The 18337-nt window shown below is 39.9% G+C and overlaps 1 protein-coding gene across 3 annotated transcripts in view; it reads left to right on the forward strand.

Annotated features, from left to right (window-relative positions):
* The first annotated feature begins 2080 nt into the window (after positions 1-2080).
* Positions 2081-18337, forward strand: part of LOC138736912 (neuroendocrine convertase 1-like) — a 430075-nt gene continuing 413818 nt past the window's right edge. For all 3 annotated transcript variants that reach the window (XR_011340653.1, XM_069887107.1, XM_069887108.1), the window contains exon 1: positions 2081-2215. The gene's annotated coding sequence lies outside the window, so the exon portion shown is untranslated. The remainder of the gene's footprint in view (positions 2216-18337) is intronic.

Raw genomic sequence — 18337 nt, forward strand, 5'->3', positions numbered from 1 at the left:
TCTTCAACCATGGTGTCTGCAGATTTTTGTGTTTTACTTCTAACTTAATAACAGTTGGAGACAGAAGAAGACCTGATGATTGACATGCACATCAAACCGGTTTTGTAAAATAATTGGTTGGTAAACAGCAAAAAAAAGTTAAATACTCAGGAATGATTCTCATATATCTACTTAAAATTGATTATATTGCCATTATTCTCTCCCACACAATTTTATTTTTACCTTCTCTGATTTAATTCCATACATGAGGCATCTATTGCCGAGCTGGAGACATAGTGGTGAGATTCCCTTCTTTGCAAATACTTCACAAAACTAGCTTGATTGGAGATGGGATGGATGTAGATAGCCCAGGTTGACACGTTCTGATTTTAATCACAAATCATGGGCCCTGTGTCCTGCAAAGCTGAATGCATCACAAATTCCAGTGAAGATGCGACATATATCTGATCCACTGCCCAGTTTCTTCACTTGTCTGCACCTCCACAGTGTTGGAAGGATTCTCACCAATTGAATGATGCAAGTTGCAGAGGTGAGCCACCACCACTCTGAGGGCAATCTCTGTGATATCCACATCCCAGAAAGGAGTGTTTTAAAATGGTAAATTCCAGCTTGAAACTCACAGCTGCAGGCTCAGTGGCAAACTGTTGAGTTTGAAGAACCAAAGAATTTAAGCACAAAAAAGGCCTATGACCTCTCCCTCTGTGCCATCCCTGTGAGAGAAATTCAGACCAAGAGTGATAAAAATTCAGACCTAGCATCATTGCCCTGTTGCTTCTTTGTATCCTTGCACCTTCCCCACAAATGCATATCATATTGCTTTGTAAAACAAAAACAGCAGAAATACTGTAATGCCTGGGAGCAGGTTGTTTAATTGGTTCTATATGATGAGAAATAGATAATTCAACCTTTTCACTTAAGAAAAAACCCAAATCAAAACAGAAAAGAAAATATATTACAAAATGTAATAATAAACTGCAGATCTTGAACGATGTGTTCATTCATTCCTTCCTAATGTACAAATCAAAAACAAAAAAAATCTTCCATGTAGTTCAATCTCTGCTTTATTTGGGAGGACACGAGCCTTAAAAATGATCTGCTTAATGAAATAACATGAGGCAATTAAATTTTAAAGTTTTGACGGACTATGCTCTCCATTCTGCTCGTAAGTCTAAAGGTTCCAGCTTTTATTTTTCTGCAGTTGGAACAGTATCTGTTCAGTGAGAAACAACCACCTAGTTCATTACTCTCCAGACAAATGCCTACAATTCATTGAGTATTCTTGCAACCTTCACCATCTACATTTATCCTAAACCTATTTTGAAGAAATAGGAAGAATTAAAATAATGAACTTTAAAAAATTTTACCAGAGCTGCATACCAGGAAATAGAATGATATCTTTGTTATGTCATAGTTTCCTATCACCTCGTGAAAAAAGTTAACAACTGAATCACTCACCAGCATAACCATATGATCACACACGATCTTAGAACAAAGTCTTTCCTTGAGAATTACATAGACAGAGACAAAATTTTGGGACCTATCTCACAATGAACGACTATATGGGAAAATGCTTGCTTTGCATTGAGTTTCTTATCTAAGGAAATTAGTTTTCATAGTACTAAAGATAAGCAAATAAATGAGATACTATTCAAAGCCAGATATGAGAGAAAAGGGAACATTTATCTCTCAATGAGCATTACAAGAAAGTTTTAATTCCACTGCTGAGACTGGACCAGAACTCTACTTGGATTGTCATGTAGCTCGGCATTACTGACTCATCAAGTAAGTTGGAAATCATATGATTGGTCATAATCTTAAATGAATCCCAGTAAGTTCAGAGGCTTTAAGGCCTAACTCTACTTCTAACTCTACCTCAGCAACAACTGAGCACTTTCAAGCAACCTGAGGACATGAATGTTTCACAGTGTGAAATGAAGAATGAGAAAATGATCAGACAGAGTCGAGTCGAAGCTCAGTAAACGTTGTTACTCATTCACCTGCAGTTTTTTAGAACCCCGCATGTTCCAAATGACATAATTGCACTGTGACATCATGACATCACTTGGAACCTCCAAAACTGGTTCGATTAAGCCTCCAGTGAGCCGCTATATGCCACCCCCCCACCCCCAGAACTTGTGATAGAAGGCAAACCTCTGGTGCCATTACTGTCCACCGCTCTTGGGCAGTCGACTGTGCCTTCGCATTGGGGCTCATGGTAAGGGCCGATCAAGGTTGAAATGAGTTGGCTTTAGTTGGGCAATCATAAAAGTCTCTGGATGTCCTATACACAAGCTGTATGATTGTTTTGTAGCACTCTGAAGGAGCTCTCATAGGGCCACTGTAATGGAGGCCTATGCGCACTTCTTCGCACAAGCACAAACTCACAGTTCTGGAGTTCATTTGGGATGAAGGGTGTCATTGTTCCATGCCTTGATATGGGACCTGGGACCAATTTTTCAAGCCGCTCCCACAGTCTGATGTGGGCATGAACTCCACAGGTACAATGAGCAGGGCTCTGTAAACGAACTCAGCCAATGAGGAGTTGAGATCCTCCTTGGGTGCTGTTCTTATTTTCAGGAGGCTTCAGGGCAACTTGTCTGCCTGGAGGTGGGCCATCAGTGCATCCTTCATGTGCCTATGGAACTGCTCCTCCAGGCCATTAGACTGTGGGTGGTAGGCTGTCGTGTGATGGAGCTGCATTCCCAGCAATTGCAACAAGACGTCCCAGAGTGCGGAGGCCTCTGTCAGAGGTGACATGTGTGAGTAGGTTGAACTGAGATACTCATACAGAAATAAAGGCTCTGGCACATGAATTGGTCGATGAGTCTGTCATTGGAACTACCTCTGGCCACCGAATGAATCTGTCGATGATCATTAACAAGTACCTAGATCCTCATGAGACCAGAAGTGGGCCGACAATGTTGTCCTGAACATGGTCAAATCTGCGCTGCAGTGGCTGGAAAAGTTGAAGCGGTACCTTCACGTGCCTTGCTAGGCAATGGAACGACACTCTGGCTACTGATCTGATGTCCCAAGAACTCGATAAAGGACTGCCCAAATTTGCACTTGGCTGGATTCACAGTTAGCCCCAACTCCTGTAGATGGGGGCAGAGTGAATGCAGATGCTGCATGTGCTCTTTCTGGGAGTGACTGGCGACAATATGTCATCCAAGTATATGAAAAGGAAGTCCATGCCATTCCTCACTGTGTCCATCAGTCGCTGGAATGTTTGGGCAGCATTTATGAGCCCAAAAATCATTCTCAAAAATTCAAAGAGGCCGAAAGGTGTTATGATACCGGTCTTGGGCACATCATCTGGGTTTGCAGGTATTTGGTGATACCAACATACCAAGTCAATTTTAGAAAATATCCTGGCCCCAAGAAGATTAGCTGTAAATTCCTGTATATGGGGCATAGGGTAGCAGTCTGCAGTGGTAATGTCGAGATGCCTGAAAGAGATGCCTGTAATCCCTGCAAGGTCTCAAGCCTCACGTGGCTTTGGGCACCATATGAAGTGGGGAAGCCCATGGGCTATCAGACCTGCATATGATTCCAAGTTCCTCCATTTTGTGGTACTCATGTTTTGCAAGCCGTATCTTGTTGGGCTCGGGCATGTAGAGGAAGTCCTTGGGTGGGGATGTGGTGTGTGATGCCATGATTGGGTATGGCAGTGAAGAAAAGGGGAGTGGCCATGTCCAGAAACCCACAACAAGTTGGATGAATTCGTTGTTTGAGTACTCCACGGCGTCTAGGTGTAGGGTGGGAAGTTTGGATTTTCCAAGGCGGAAGTCCACCATTAATGAGTGGGATCTGAGGAAGTTGGTACCCAACAACAGCTGGGACACAGCAGCAAGAATGAACTTCCATGTGAGCTTATTGTCACCGAATTTCAGGGATATAGTCCGTGTGCCATATGTATGAATCAAACTGTTAATCACTGCAGAGAGCACCAGACCTGCATTCCTGGTACGGGTGTCCAAGCCCAAAGGAGGAAGAACACTGTCCTCTGCACCTGTGTTGACTAGAAATTTGTGCTAGAAGAGTTTGTCCCAGATATAGAGTAGGCTGTTACGGTGGGCAGCTGCTGTGGCCATTGACACAAAGTCATGGTTGTCCGGGGGATTGTGCTCCCTCAATGCCAGCACTTGTGGAGCTTGGGTCTTTGGGTGTGATGCAGTACTAATTTCTGTGTGCCTTACTGTTTCGCATGCCACAGAATGTCTGCACAAGTAACCACTGTTTGAGGATTATCAAAGTCCTCGTCAGCCAACATGAGGCAGATGTCTTCTGGCTTATGTTCTAAAACCAATTACTTGTAGAGCAAGCAAGGCCTTTGGCCATCTGCCAGTGGCAACATGTCGTTCATTAACTCTGAAGGGGCGCATTCCCCCAGACCATCAATATAGAGGAGCCGTGCAGCTTACTCACACCATGAGAGAACATAAATCTGGAGAAGGAAGGCTTTTAGGGCTTCGTATTTGCTGAGAGCTGATGGGACCCAAAGGAAATCCAGTACTTGACTGGCTGTGTCCTGGTCGAGGATGCTTACCACATGATAGTACTTAGTGGAGTCCACTTCTATCTTGCGAATGTGGAACTGCCCCTCAGACTGCCTGAACCAAACTTCAGGTTGAGTGGTCCAAAAGACAGGCAGTTTGAGTGAAATCGCTGCTTTGTCCATGTAGGATCCAAAATCCATTTGGGCCTGTCGGAGTCACCAATGTAGCAACCGTTTCAGAGTGCGAAGTGAAGAAAGAGAAAATGATCAGATGTAGTGAAGTCGAAGTTCAGTAAAAGTCGTTCACTCAAACAGGCACACATTTTTTAAAAACTCCCACATGTTCCAAATGACGTAATCACATTGTGATATCATGATGTCACTCAGAACCTCCTGAACCGGTTCGATTAAGCCTCCGGTGAGCCGCTACAAATGTATGTTTTTTTAAATTCTTTTGATGGATCTATAGGTAACTGCGTATTTCTGTGGCTGCTTTGAAAATCAATGCAATCTCGTGGCATTGATCCATTCTCTCAAAGCTGCAATTGTTTTTTAGGCCCACTCACAATTTTGTGTCGATAAAATTCTGTTCTGAGATTGATTTGACCACGCACAGGGTAAAGGGGCCAGCGGCAACATAGGATTTTCCCAATGATCAGTCGGGATATTAAGAGTGGATTTGTCTGGGCAAGGAATGTGTTGTTAATCAGCTCTTACAAAAGCATTAAGATTTAAATACCTGCAAGTGGTGATGAGAGTAGGGTTGGGAAAAGAACTCATTATGAGGGAGGCAATTGTTTTGCTGAAACCTGCTCTTTCTGCATCCATGATATTTAAAAGATACAAGTTTACTCAGATCTTTGAGGGAGATCTCCAGAGTTTCAATTGACATTACGGCACAATCTGCCAGAAAAGACAAAGCAGAGGATTTAGATCAAGTTTCTTCAACTTACCATTTTGAGGATGGACATGGAGCAAGATTGATTGCTATAAATCATAGCCAAAGTTGTATCATTGAAAAACAAGTGGCCTGGGTGTGAACACAGAGATCCAATTTCACCATTTTACATTTAAAGAATTCCTAAGTAAATCACAAAATCTGTGGACACTGTGATTGAAGTAAAAACACAAAATACTAGAAAACTCAGCAGGTCAAACAGTGTCCTTTATGTAGCAAAAGCAGAGATACATAACTGACGTTTCGGCCCTGAGCCCTTCATTGAAGTATATAATGAATTCCTAAAATCTTCAAGAAAGTAAGAACAACGAATATATTTGTGATCTTGTCAACAGAGAGAAAAAGGTTGGCTTGAAAAATTTGAAATCTCCCTTTTCTTTTAATTATTCAGTGGAATTTTTGAGTTTTCAATTAAAACTGGCCAATCTTTACTTTCGTGTCTAAAGACAGGGATGTAGCATTCCTCAGTAATGCATTTGCCATGCAAACATAATTCTGGAATGTAACTTTATGTGGCAATCGTACAGTGCCTGATGCTTTTCTAAGTAATTTCTATTATCATTCTGCACATTGATAAACAATTTATAAAGATGGGAAGCCTTGAAATGAAAAGCTCCTTTTTGTTTTTGTTTTCAATGTGCTGTATAGTTTTCTTACACTTGTTCTAAAATAACTGAAGTGTTATAGAGACATAGTTAGTGGTGTGATTACATTTCAGCCATTACAGCGCCAGCAATCAGGACCGGATTTGGAATCCCGCACTGGCTATAAGAGTATATACATTCTCCCCATGTCTGTGTGGGTTACCTCCAAGTGTTCTGGTTTCAACCCATCGTTTGAAATGTACTGGGAGTTGTAGGTTAATTGGGTGGCATAGGCTTGGTGCTGTATGTCTTAAAAAGAAGGCTATTGCATTGTACCTATTTCACTAATTGCTCCTGTTCTATGATGACAAAACAAAGCAAAATACACAAGACATATATGTCTGAAGCTGGCTGTGGACCACAACAGACACCATGAACCCAAATGATCCAATAAAACCTCAGTGTCTACCTCACATGTAAGGCATCAACTCTTATAAAGATAAATCATTGGTGAAAATGTGTATAATTTATCAGTGATCTGCACACAATATCATCTAGACCAATGGTTTTCAACCTTTTTCTTTCCACTCACATATCACTTTAAGTATTCCTTATGCCATAGGTGCTCTGTGATTAGTAAGGGATTGCTTAAGGTGGTATGTGGGTAGAAATAAAAAGTTTGAAAACCACTGTTTTAATCGTACCTAATTGACTCGTTATGTGCATGGTTTCATAGCTCCAAAGAAAATGGCCAATGACAATTTTTCTCAAGCAAAATATTTAATTAACAATCAGATCTAGAGCAGTGATTCTCAATCTTCCCTTCCCACTCACATACCACTTTAAGCAATCCCTTACTAATCACAGAGCACTGATAGCAGAGGGAATACTTAAAGAGGTATGTGAGTGGAAAGAAAAAGGTTGAGAATCACTTGTAACATGATTGATTTCACTCAGAGACAAGTGAGGAGTACAAACATGCTTTTAATAGCTTCCAATCAATGGCCAGTAGACACATTCGTCCTCAGGTGAATCTGAGGTAAGGTGGGAAAACCAGGGTTTATATTGGGGTAGGTGAGGGTGGAGCCAGCCATCTGACTAACACATAGACAGTGCATTCCAGTTCACTGCAACACTAATCTAGACGGACCATAATAATGGCAGAATAAAAAAAGATATAATTGATTACTGAGTGGATACTGGCAGACTATTTAATTGAGACCTTGATGGTTTGCTGCCATAGCACAGTTTATTGAAGCAAGTATATTATGATATTTTCTATTGGGGCATTACCTTCGATAGTTTAGTAACCAATTGGTAGAGATGCTGGAAGTTTAGTTCAACAATGGCAGAGGCACTTTGATGTTGATGATATTTGGCCAGGTGTCTGTAGTATGTGTTTGATTTTTCTTTTCCATGGGTTCCTTTTCAGGATCAATTGGCAATGAAATAAATAAAACTACCTCATTGAAACATAATATTCTGAGAAGGCTTGGAAGTGACAAGTGATTACAGATAGAGAATCAGGAGTAGGCCATGGGGAGAAATTTCTTCACTCAGAAGTGAGAATCTTTGGAATTGTTAATGCCAGAAGATTGTGCAGGCTTCGTCTTTGATTGCATTCAAATCAGAGATCAGCAGATTTCTGGATTTTAGAAGTACCTAAAAATTTGGGCATTGGACAGAAAAATGGCATTGAGGACTAAGAGCAGCCAAGATATTATATTTCCTTGTATTTTTATGTTCTGTGTCATGGAGTGCAGTATCTAGCACCTGTGCTAGCACTGAATTACGTTCCACTTTGACTATGGATAGCTATTTACATACTTGCTGATAAAGCCTTTTTACAAACTAGTCATTTATTATGGCACTCATTTAAATACAACCAATAATCTTTTTTGTCATCTAATTTGAAATGATATTCATGCCACCTCATCTCTGATGGGTGTATGCCCTTTGCACCAGTTGGGTGCATGTTGGAAAGTGCACTTGATTCCTCAGATGACTTGAATTGAAAAAGTTCTGTGATCAAGGAAAATGAACACCACATTTTCAACATTATATATAATCCTCAATGTGAGAAAAATTAACTGTCAGGTTCCGATCAAACTGTTTCAAAGTAATAGCCTTTACCAAATTTGCAATGAGTTTTTTTAATTGAACCATCATGTTGATGGTTAGTACTCAAACCATGCAAAACATAGATATAAACAAATTATTTTTAATTTTAACCATCCCAATTTGCTAATAATTAATTATTACTGATAAGATTATATTCTGATATACAAAGTTGGTCAAATCTCTTGCTTACTTAAACAAGTTATTACTGTATTTTTCATTAGGTATTGTAGTCATCGAGGTGCAATGTTATATTTTCAAAAAGAACCATCAAATTGCAGAACATTAAAAGAGACTATTGATGCTGCTGTCAAATGTTTGCAAATGTTAACATTAGTTCCATTGCTTTAATCCAAAGCTGTGTAGATTTTTCCTTTACTGGCATTCAGAACCATAGAACATTATAGCACAAAAACAGGCCCTTCCATTTTGTATCAAATTATTATTTGGATTAGTCCCACTTATCTGCACCCAGTCCATATCCCTCATTATCCCTCCCATCCATGTACCTGGCTAAATATTCATTAAATGTTAAAATTAAGGCCACATTAACTACTTCAGCTGGCAGCTCATTTGACACTACCACAACTTTCTGCATGAAGAAGTTCCTCCTAATGTTCCCTTTAAATTTTTCCCCTTCCACCCTCAACCCATATCCTCTGGTTTGAATCTTATCTAATTTAATCAATTTCTTTTTGAAAGATGCCATTTAATTTGTTTCCATTACTGCATTGGAACTGATTCAAGCTAATTACGACCTGCTTTGTACAGAAGTTTCTTCTCCTTTTGTTTGATTCATCAACTCTCTTGAACATATTATTTGGTTCATGATCTTCCCATCAGTGGAGCAAACAGTCACTTTTGTTGGCTAAATGGAGCAATCTATGCTACAAGCCTACACTGGAAAGGCTCCTCAACTCTTCCTCTCCTACATCGATGACTATTTTAGTGTTGTTTCATGCACCTATGATGAGCTTGTCGACTCTATCTATTTTGCTGCCAACTTTCACGGCGATGTCAAATTCACTTCGTCCATCTGTATCAACCCTCTCCTCTATCGATCTCACTGTCTCCATCTTAGGAGACAAACTCTTGATAGACATCTTCTACAAACCCACCAACTTACACAGCTACCTTGACGACACTTGTTCACACCTTGTCCAATGTAAGGATTCCATTCCTTTCTTTCAATTCCTCCGACTCCAAAACATCTGATCCTATCACATCTTCCATGTCAGATCATGCTCCCACCACCAGACAGATCTTCCTTTCTCCACCTTCTGCAGGGACCACTCCCTCCATGACTCCCTTGTCCACTCCTCCCTTCCCACCAATCGTCTCCTTGGCAACTACTCCTGTGACCACAGGAGATGCTGCCCTTGTACCTACTGCTCCTCCCTCACCACCATTTGGGGCCAAAACAGTACTTCCAAATGAAGCAACACTTCACTTGAGAATCTGCAGGGGTGATCTACTACATCCAGTGCTCCCATTGTGGTCTCCTCTACATTGGAGAGACTGGATGCAGACTGGGAGATTGCTTTGTTGAACACCTCATCTCTGTCTGCTGCAATAGTGAGGATCTCCCAGTTGCCACCTATTTCAGTTCCCCACCCCATTCCTGTGCAGACATGTTTGTCCATGGTCTCATCCATGAGACTGAGACCACCTGTAAAGTGGAGGACCAACACCTTGTATTCCATCTGGAAGCCATTTTTGATGGTCAGTTTATTGATGGTCAGTTGCTTGATGACCACCAATCTTGGAAAAGGTTTAGAATTACTGACACTGATCTTAGAGGCAGCGCTGGAAAGCTCTTTCCACAGCTGGGCCTTACACAGTGTTCTTCCCCCTTGAGCATGAAGAGGACATAGCCGGCCTTTTCAGCAAAATCAGTGTAAACCACTCGGTTTGGGTAGAAATGCTATGCACTTCAGCCTTTTAAATATATGCTGTATGTTTCTGACTCGTTGAAATGTATTCAGTGAAGTTTTAAAGCACGTTCAAAAGTATTGTTGAAAACTAAAGTTGAGTCACTTTCAATCACTTCATCTTAAAGCACTTACAAATCTTTTAAACACTTTTAAATGCTTCAAATCAGCAATTAACAAACCATTACAATGTTTTGGAATGTGGATTTATGGTTTTTAAAGATGAATAAGCTACATGAAAGACCTTGTAAATTCATGAATTAATATCTTTATTTCTCATACCTATTTCCTTCTATTAAAATCAATCACAGTTTTCCCACCATCAATTTTTGGAGGCAATGGGATGGTGGTAATTACTATTCATAGAAATTGTATCTGGACCATTAGCATATCGTTCTAAAAATAGATCCTGTGTTAAGTGACACCTGACTCATGAGAGCTATTCCATGATCCACAGGAACATTTGATTAGAATTTTCCTGGATGAAACACAGCCTTGGCAACACTCAAGATGCTTAATTTTATCCAGTCTACTTGAATGGCATCTAATCCATCAACCGAAAATTTCCCACCCCCCTCCCCATTAATTCCACAGCATGGCAGTGGTTTGTGCCAACTGCAAAATATATTGCAGTAATTTACCAAATCCTCTACCCCACCCATTACTACCATCTTGAGAATCAAGAGTAGTGGGGGCCTGGAAATGCCGCCACCTAGCACAGCCTTGATTTGGAAAGAGATTAATATACAAAATGTGGAAACACACAAAAGTTATCCAGTCAGGCAGAGTCCACCAAAGGCCAACAGTCGTTATTTTTGATCGAAAACCCTTCATCAGGAGAATTGACGTTTCAGGTCCAAAACCCTACATCACCATTTCCTCATTATTATTCACGACTAGAATTTTCACCAAATTTTTAAGTATATATGTAGCAGGTTAACTTTTAAAAAAATATTATTATCGTGTCCCAAATATCAATTAGCAAATTAATTACAGCATTTGGTTTAATCTATTTGTGCATTTATACACCCAGTTGTTACTTACATTGTTCGTGGCATGTAATATTTAATTCGCTTCTCTCTGATGACGTTTCAAAATTTTAATTACATTTTACTGCATTGCATCAACATATTTGTTCAGAGGCAAGAAATATTAGCTTTGCATATTACATGAAAGCAGAGTGCCCTTTGTCCGGAATGATTGTAATTTTCTTTACCCATGCACTTCCACTGATTACTGATCACTCCAGCCATCAATCAGATATAACTAATGTCATCTGAGGAGTGGAATTTACTTAAAATTGAATTTGGAGTGGATTGAGATAGATGTTATGAAGACATGAAATTTATTGCTGGCAATAAATGAAACATTTTTTAATAATATTTTATTTAATTTTTTTTAACCAAACATGGAGTTAATTACAGAGTTAAAAATACAAGTAGAAAAGTATTTCCAATATTTAGTTCATGATGGTATAAACCCCACCTCCTAATAAGATCCCAAAGAACAAATAAATTAATTAATGTATAGAAAAGCAAGAAAAAAGATAAGAAGATAGCAAAGAAAGAAAAAGAGAAAACAGAATGGATTGCTGAAAAGTTACATATACTCCACGGATCACAAATTCACATTCTATTTAAATTTCTTTGGAGAAGATCTTGAGGGTTGGGAAGAACTCATCTAAAGATTTACACATGAATTTTGTAAATATGGTTGCCAAATTTGTAAAAAATATGTCATACTTATTTCTTAAGTTGTAAATTATTTTCTTCAGGGGGGGATACAACTATATATCTCTGTGTTCTAACGTGCCTGACCTAGATATAAATCAGACTTCCATGCAACAGCTATACATTTTCTGGCCACTGCCAGCGCAATTTTAACAAATTCTACTTGCTATTTGGACAGTTTCAATCTGGGTCTTATTCCTGTAATGTTCCCTGACAAAAATAATTCTGGGTTTTGTGGAAAATGAATTCCTGTCATCTGCGCTAAAAAAATTCCTCAAGCTATGCAAAAAGGTTTTACTTTAGAACATGACCAAGTTGAATATAAAAAAAGTTTCTACCTCCTCACCACATCTCAAACATCGATTGGAAAGGTTTGAATTTGTTTAATTTCTGTGGTGTGAGATATAATTAATGCAAAATTATATTGTACTAATCTATATCTTACATGTAATAGTCATACTATCCAAACATAATTCAGAGCATATTTGTTCACTAATTCTTACATTTAAATCTGATTCCCATCTCTGCCTGGATTATCAGCCCCTTGTTTGAGAGATCCATTTGAAAAAAAGAGATAAATTGCCGAAGTAAATTTCTTTCTATTTCCCTTTCGAAGCAGAGTCTCCACCTCACTACAGTTTGGTAAAAACATTGTTGGGCCCAATTTATCTCTTAGATATGCTCTTATTTGCAAATTGCAGAAGATTGTACTGCTAAGAATTCTATACTTATTTTTAATTGTTCAAATCATATCAATTCTACCTTCTCATAACAATCTTCAATGTGTCTGATTCCTTCATGAGACCAAATTCCAAAAATTTGACTGCCCATTGTTCAAAGTATAAGCCTATTATGAGGCAGGGGAATTTTGAGAGATAAGCCCACTTCCCCCCTTCTTCAAATATAATTTATTTTATACTAAATATTGATTGTGTTTTAGCAAAGGGGTTTCTCTCTCACCAGTTAGTAATTTCACATCCCATATATGTATAAAGTCCTCTGCTATTCTCACCCCTATTTTATCCAATTCTATTTTCATCCATGCAGTTTTATCTCCTTCCTAAAAAAAAAGTAAAGAATCTCCTCTGAGCTGCTGGATAATAATTTTTAAAATTAGGGAGTCAATTCATATTTTCAGGTTAGTTTTTCTATAGAGGGCCTTGACATCTTATCCTTCCTAAGAAATTTTCTGACATATATTTAACTCTTGAAAGAACCCCTGAGAGAATAGCCTGGGCAGTAACTGAAAGAGATATTGTACTCTTGGAAATGTGTTCATTTTAATACAATTGATTCTTTCCACTAGTGTTGTAGGTAAGGCTGTCCATCTATTTAAATCTTCTTCAATCTTTTAAAGTAAAAGTAGGTAAATTTGTACAAATTTTTAAAGTCAATATCTGTACATATTCCTAAGTATTTTATCCCATTTGCTGTCTACTTAAATAGAGTATCCCTTTGACAATGAGTTTCATCTCCTCTTGTAAGAGATATAATTTCACTCTTATCCCAATTTATTTTTTAACCCAAAACTTACCCATTATCTTCCAATCTTGAGTACAATTTCTGTAACAAAGTTTCTGGCTCTTTCAATTATATTAATATATCATCAGCAAGTAAATTAATTTTATATTCCTCCTGGTTAACCCTAAATCCCTTGATGTTCGGATCTCAACTAATTATTTCTGCAAGAGGTTCTATAGCTAAAATAAATAGACCTGGAGATAACAGACATCCTTGTCTGCTAGATCTTGATAGATGAAGGATGTAGAAATTTGAGCACAAGTAACCACTTTAGCTTTTGGTTCATTATATAATGCCTTGATCCAATTTATATAAAATTGACCTAATCCAATCCTTTACAACACTTTAAATATGGAGTCCCACTCTAGTCTATCAAATGCTTTTTTCTGCAACTAATGCCACAGCGACACTCAGATCACCTCACTTTTATGACAGATGCATTATACTAATTAGTCTGTTTACATTATCCACTGATTGCCTTTTTGTCCACAAAGCCCATTTGGCAACATTTTTGCTGAAGCTGATAAATATGGATCAATCTATTTGCCAAGGCTTTTGCAATAATCTTAATAATGAATTTAATAATGAAATAGGCCGATAAAATGATGGTGTCAATGGATCCTAAGCTAAACATCTCTGTTTTTGGAATGCTACCCTGCAGGGAAATAAGAATGTCATGTAAACCAGAGTTCCCACTCATTTATCACAAAATGTAGTATTGCTACTTAGAGGTCCTACTGTGAAGAAATTTTATTTTTTGATAACAGTTAAACTTTTAATTGCCAACAAAATAGGAAATGAAGTGAAATGTGCACCATAGCACTGAAAGTAAGAATCACTGCTCCCAACTTTGGGCTTGCTGGGAATTTCCTAGAAAGGCTAGCAAGTCTGGATAGACGCTCCATCAATGTTAAATGGATAGTGCATACCGTATATTAATGTTGTTAATTAACCTACACAACTTCCTAATGATGTTTCTGATATGTGAAGGTAGCCATCAGATTTCAAATGTTTAAGACAGTTCACAGTTCATATCACTCAGTGTGGTGCTGCACTCAGACTGGGATTAGGTTGTTTCAGAGGTTGCACTCTTCTCTGGTTTAAGTGAACTGAAACCTATTTTCTTAACTTTTATAAAATATTTCCTGTGCAATGCAGACAGAGAATGCCTCCTAAACCCTTGGGTCACTTCCAGTACAATGCATTGCTGTTGAAGGAGGAAGCTGAACTACAGCTTGAAATTATTTGTCATATCATGAAGTATTTGAAGTGTGGTGTCAGTATGATTCTACAGACAAAGTGCCTCCACCAAGACAAAACTTGGTATCTTACCATACCTAGAATGTGTCACAAGGCTGTTCTGGATGAGAAATATAATTTGAAACACTGATTTATGAAAAAAAATCAAAAGGTTAAGATCTCCATAAAACAATCTGCAAAGTAATTGACATGAATTTGAAAAAAAGAAAACCTGGAAATCTTCACCAAATTGATGTTCAATAACACTTAGCTGGACAAAACTGTACAAGTTAGAGGAAGAACTGATCAAAGTTTGAGAGCTTTTTTCAGAACCCAGTTTGAATGTTATATCTACTTCTGGATGAAGCAAAACAAATGTTCAATTCTTTGAAAAGCAACCATAATCTCCTCCTTAACAAAGATTCAATTGCATCATTCTTCTCACTGAACTATGCATGATACAATGTCTCAAACTGTTAGTCAGTCAGAAAAAGTGCTGAATTTTCAGCTTAACTATCCAGTCATGGGACCTAAATACCCTTCCTACTCCAGCCTGAGGATCACACAACTGTGGAACAGATTGCTCCATAACTTTTTAAAAAGTCCAACTAAGTAAATGGACTATGGCAAACCAGAAGTTGAAAACTGAAGCATGAAATTAGCTGTTGACTAACTACAGTTTTTTTAAAGTTCTATTAAGTATTTGTAAACATTTCACCCCAAACTAGTTTTCATAGCACACTTGGTGCAGTTCTAAAACACTATCCTTTTTTTTCGGACTGTTGTTTTTCCAGAACTAATGAAATGTGAGTGGTAATATTTCCTATACAACTGTGAAAATGAGATTCCTCCTCCAGTCATTTCAAATTTGAAAAGTTTATTATTAAGTTGAATTCTCATTGTCATTTTGCACTAACTGCGGTTTTCTCCATGTTCAAAATTCCAAAGAAACTGTTGGCAGTACTCTTTTCAAGTTCTTATTCTGAAATTCATTCCTTAAATCCCTCTGCTTCCACATTTACTCTTTCTCTTTCATAAGATCTCCTCTAAAATCTCTTTCCTTGACCAAGCACATTTCAATATCTCCTTCTTCTCATGATCCATATTTATTCAGATGACAGTTAATTAACTTGAAACATTAAATTTAATTTTATCTCTATGGATACTGAATGTATTTTTTGCTTATACATTACCACCTTGTACAAACTTGATTTTGTGAAGTGCTTTAGAAAAGTTTTTTTTCTTTGTTGAGGATATTATAAGAACCAAGTTTCTGTTGCTGTACCATGTTGACTGATCTACAATTTAATTAAGATATTTAAAGATATATAATTGTAATATTTATTTTGTTTCTTGTTTCCAACATGAAAATGGGGATTATAAAAGTAATTGGCTGGTTGATTTCCTTTTTCAATGATGTAGCTTCAGATCTCCATCTGAGATCTCCGCATCTATCCAAGTGAAACACCAAAGTCTGAAAACACTATGATTGTAGTAAAAACACATAAATGTTGGAGGAACTCAGTAGGTCTCATAGTGCCCTGGAGAATGCTGCAAGACCTACTGAGTTCCTCCATGCTTTCTGTATTTTTACTACCTATCCAAATACAGAATACCAATGATTAATGCAAGCATTTATACAAAACATGCATTCCATCAAGCAAAATAAAAGGATCTGGTTTGATTGAGGAAGTAGACAAGTTTAAAAACAAAAATATTTAGAAAATAAAAGTTCCTGAAGAACAGGGTGCAGAATTTTAATTAAAAGCAAGTAACAAAAAACCTATTGGTAGAGTGGTATTTACAGATTTAGGCGGTCTGGCGGCCATCGGAGTCTCTGGGACAGTCGCAGGGTTGGTTCCTGGTCAAAGTTCAGTGAGGTTGTGGTTACTGCCTGAGGGTTGCCTGGGTCCAGTGTAGCCGTGGCAGGTGTCAGTGTGAGCAGAGTGGTGTCTATCTGTATGTCTGTCCGTGGGGTTGCGGGGTGGGGGTGACCGGGTGGGTCTGGTCCGCTAGGTGTGGGGCCCTCTGGAGGAGCAGAGGGAGGAGGTCAGTCCCCGAATCCTGGGTGGGCCAAGGGAAGGTTGGGCCAGGTAGTTGTGATGCTGGTGGGGGGGTGAGGCCCCTGCTTGTGCCAGATCCCTGGTCAAGACTGTGTCCTCACAGCCATTGGGGTACCTGACGTAGGCGTAGTTCTGGTTGGCATGGAGGAGGAGCACCTGTTCAACCAGCGGGTCAGACTTGTGGGCCCACAAGAGGGAGCACCAGTCCCGGAGACATGAGCCAAGCTTGGAGGGTGACCTCAGTCACTGATTTCCTAGGGATCGAGAAAAGGCACTCTTAAGGGGTCCGATTAGTAGCCGTGCACAAGAGTGACCTAATGGCATGGAGTCCCTCGGGGAGGCCCTCTTGCCAGTAGTCAGTGGACCAGCCTTTGGACCCCAGGACCAGGAGGACTGCTTTCCAGATCACCCCGTTTTCATGCTTCACCTGCCCATTGCCCCTCGGGTTGTAACTAGTCGTACGAATATTCACAATGCCTCATCCTACCAGGTACTGGTGCAGCTCCTCACTTATGAAGCCAGACCCTCAGTCACTATGGATGAATGCCAGGTATCCAAACATGGTGAAGATCTGTGTCAGTGCCCTGATAATGGTGACTGTGGAGGTGTCAGGGCATGAGATGACCAAGGGAAAATGGAGTTATTCATCTATGACAACGAGGAAGTAGATGTTCTTGTTTGTGGAAGGCAGGGGGCCCTTGAAGTCTTTGCTAAGCAAAGACTTGATGACGTGGGCCTTTGGCGGGTGGAAGAAGCACGGTTTGCACTCTGCACAGACCCTGCATGACTTGGTCATGGTCCTTTCTTCTTGGATGGTGAAGGGGAGGTTCTGGGACTTGATGAACTGGTACAGGCGTGTGATGCCCGGGTGACAAAGGGTGTCATGCAGTGCCTGCAATTGGTTGCAGCGCAGGTCCAGGGCAGGGCGTCGGGTGTGGGGGGGGGGGTGTCATTGGGTCATTGAACATCCCCAGTCTGTGCTGGATGTTGTAGCTGAATGTGGCCAGCTCGACTCTCCAGCGCAAGATCTTATTGTTCTTGATCTTGTCCTTATGGGTGGTACTAAATATGAAAGCTACCGTGCATTGGTTGGTGAGGAGGGTGAACCTTCTTCCTGCCAGGTAGTGGTGCCAGTGGCGGACTGCTTCCATAATCGCCTTGGCCTCCTTTTCAATGGCGGAATGTCTGAGCTCAGAACCGTGGAGGGTCCTGGAGAAGAAGGCCATGGGTCACCCCCCCACCCCCTTGGTTGACGGAGGCCATGAGGGCAACATCAGAGGCATCGCACTCAACTTTGAATTGGGTGGCCTTGTCCACGACAAGCATCATGCCATCGGCAATGTCCTACCTGATGTGTGTGAAAGCTGCCTGCGCCTCAGAGGGGAGAGGAAAGGTGCTGGCTTGGGCCAGTGGTCAGACCTTGTCCGAAAAATGGGGGACCCACTGCGAGTAATAGGAGAAAAGCCCAAGGCACCTGCAGAGGGCTTTGAGCATGTTGGGGAGGGGCAATTCCATTAGTGGACGCATGCATTCTGGATCAGGACCGATTACACCATGTTCCACAATGTACCCTAGGATGGCGAGGCGGGTGGTGCTTAACACGCACTTCTCTTTGCTGTAAGTGAGGTTCAGCTCCTCATCCATCTGAAGGAATCTCTCCATGTTGTCATCGTGGTCTTGCTGGTCATGGCCATA

The sequence above is a fragment of the Narcine bancroftii genome, chromosome 6 (assembly GCF_036971445.1).
Source record: "Narcine bancroftii isolate sNarBan1 chromosome 6, sNarBan1.hap1, whole genome shotgun sequence".
NCBI classification, from domain to species: Eukaryota; Metazoa; Chordata; class Chondrichthyes; order Torpediniformes; family Narcinidae; genus Narcine; species Narcine bancroftii.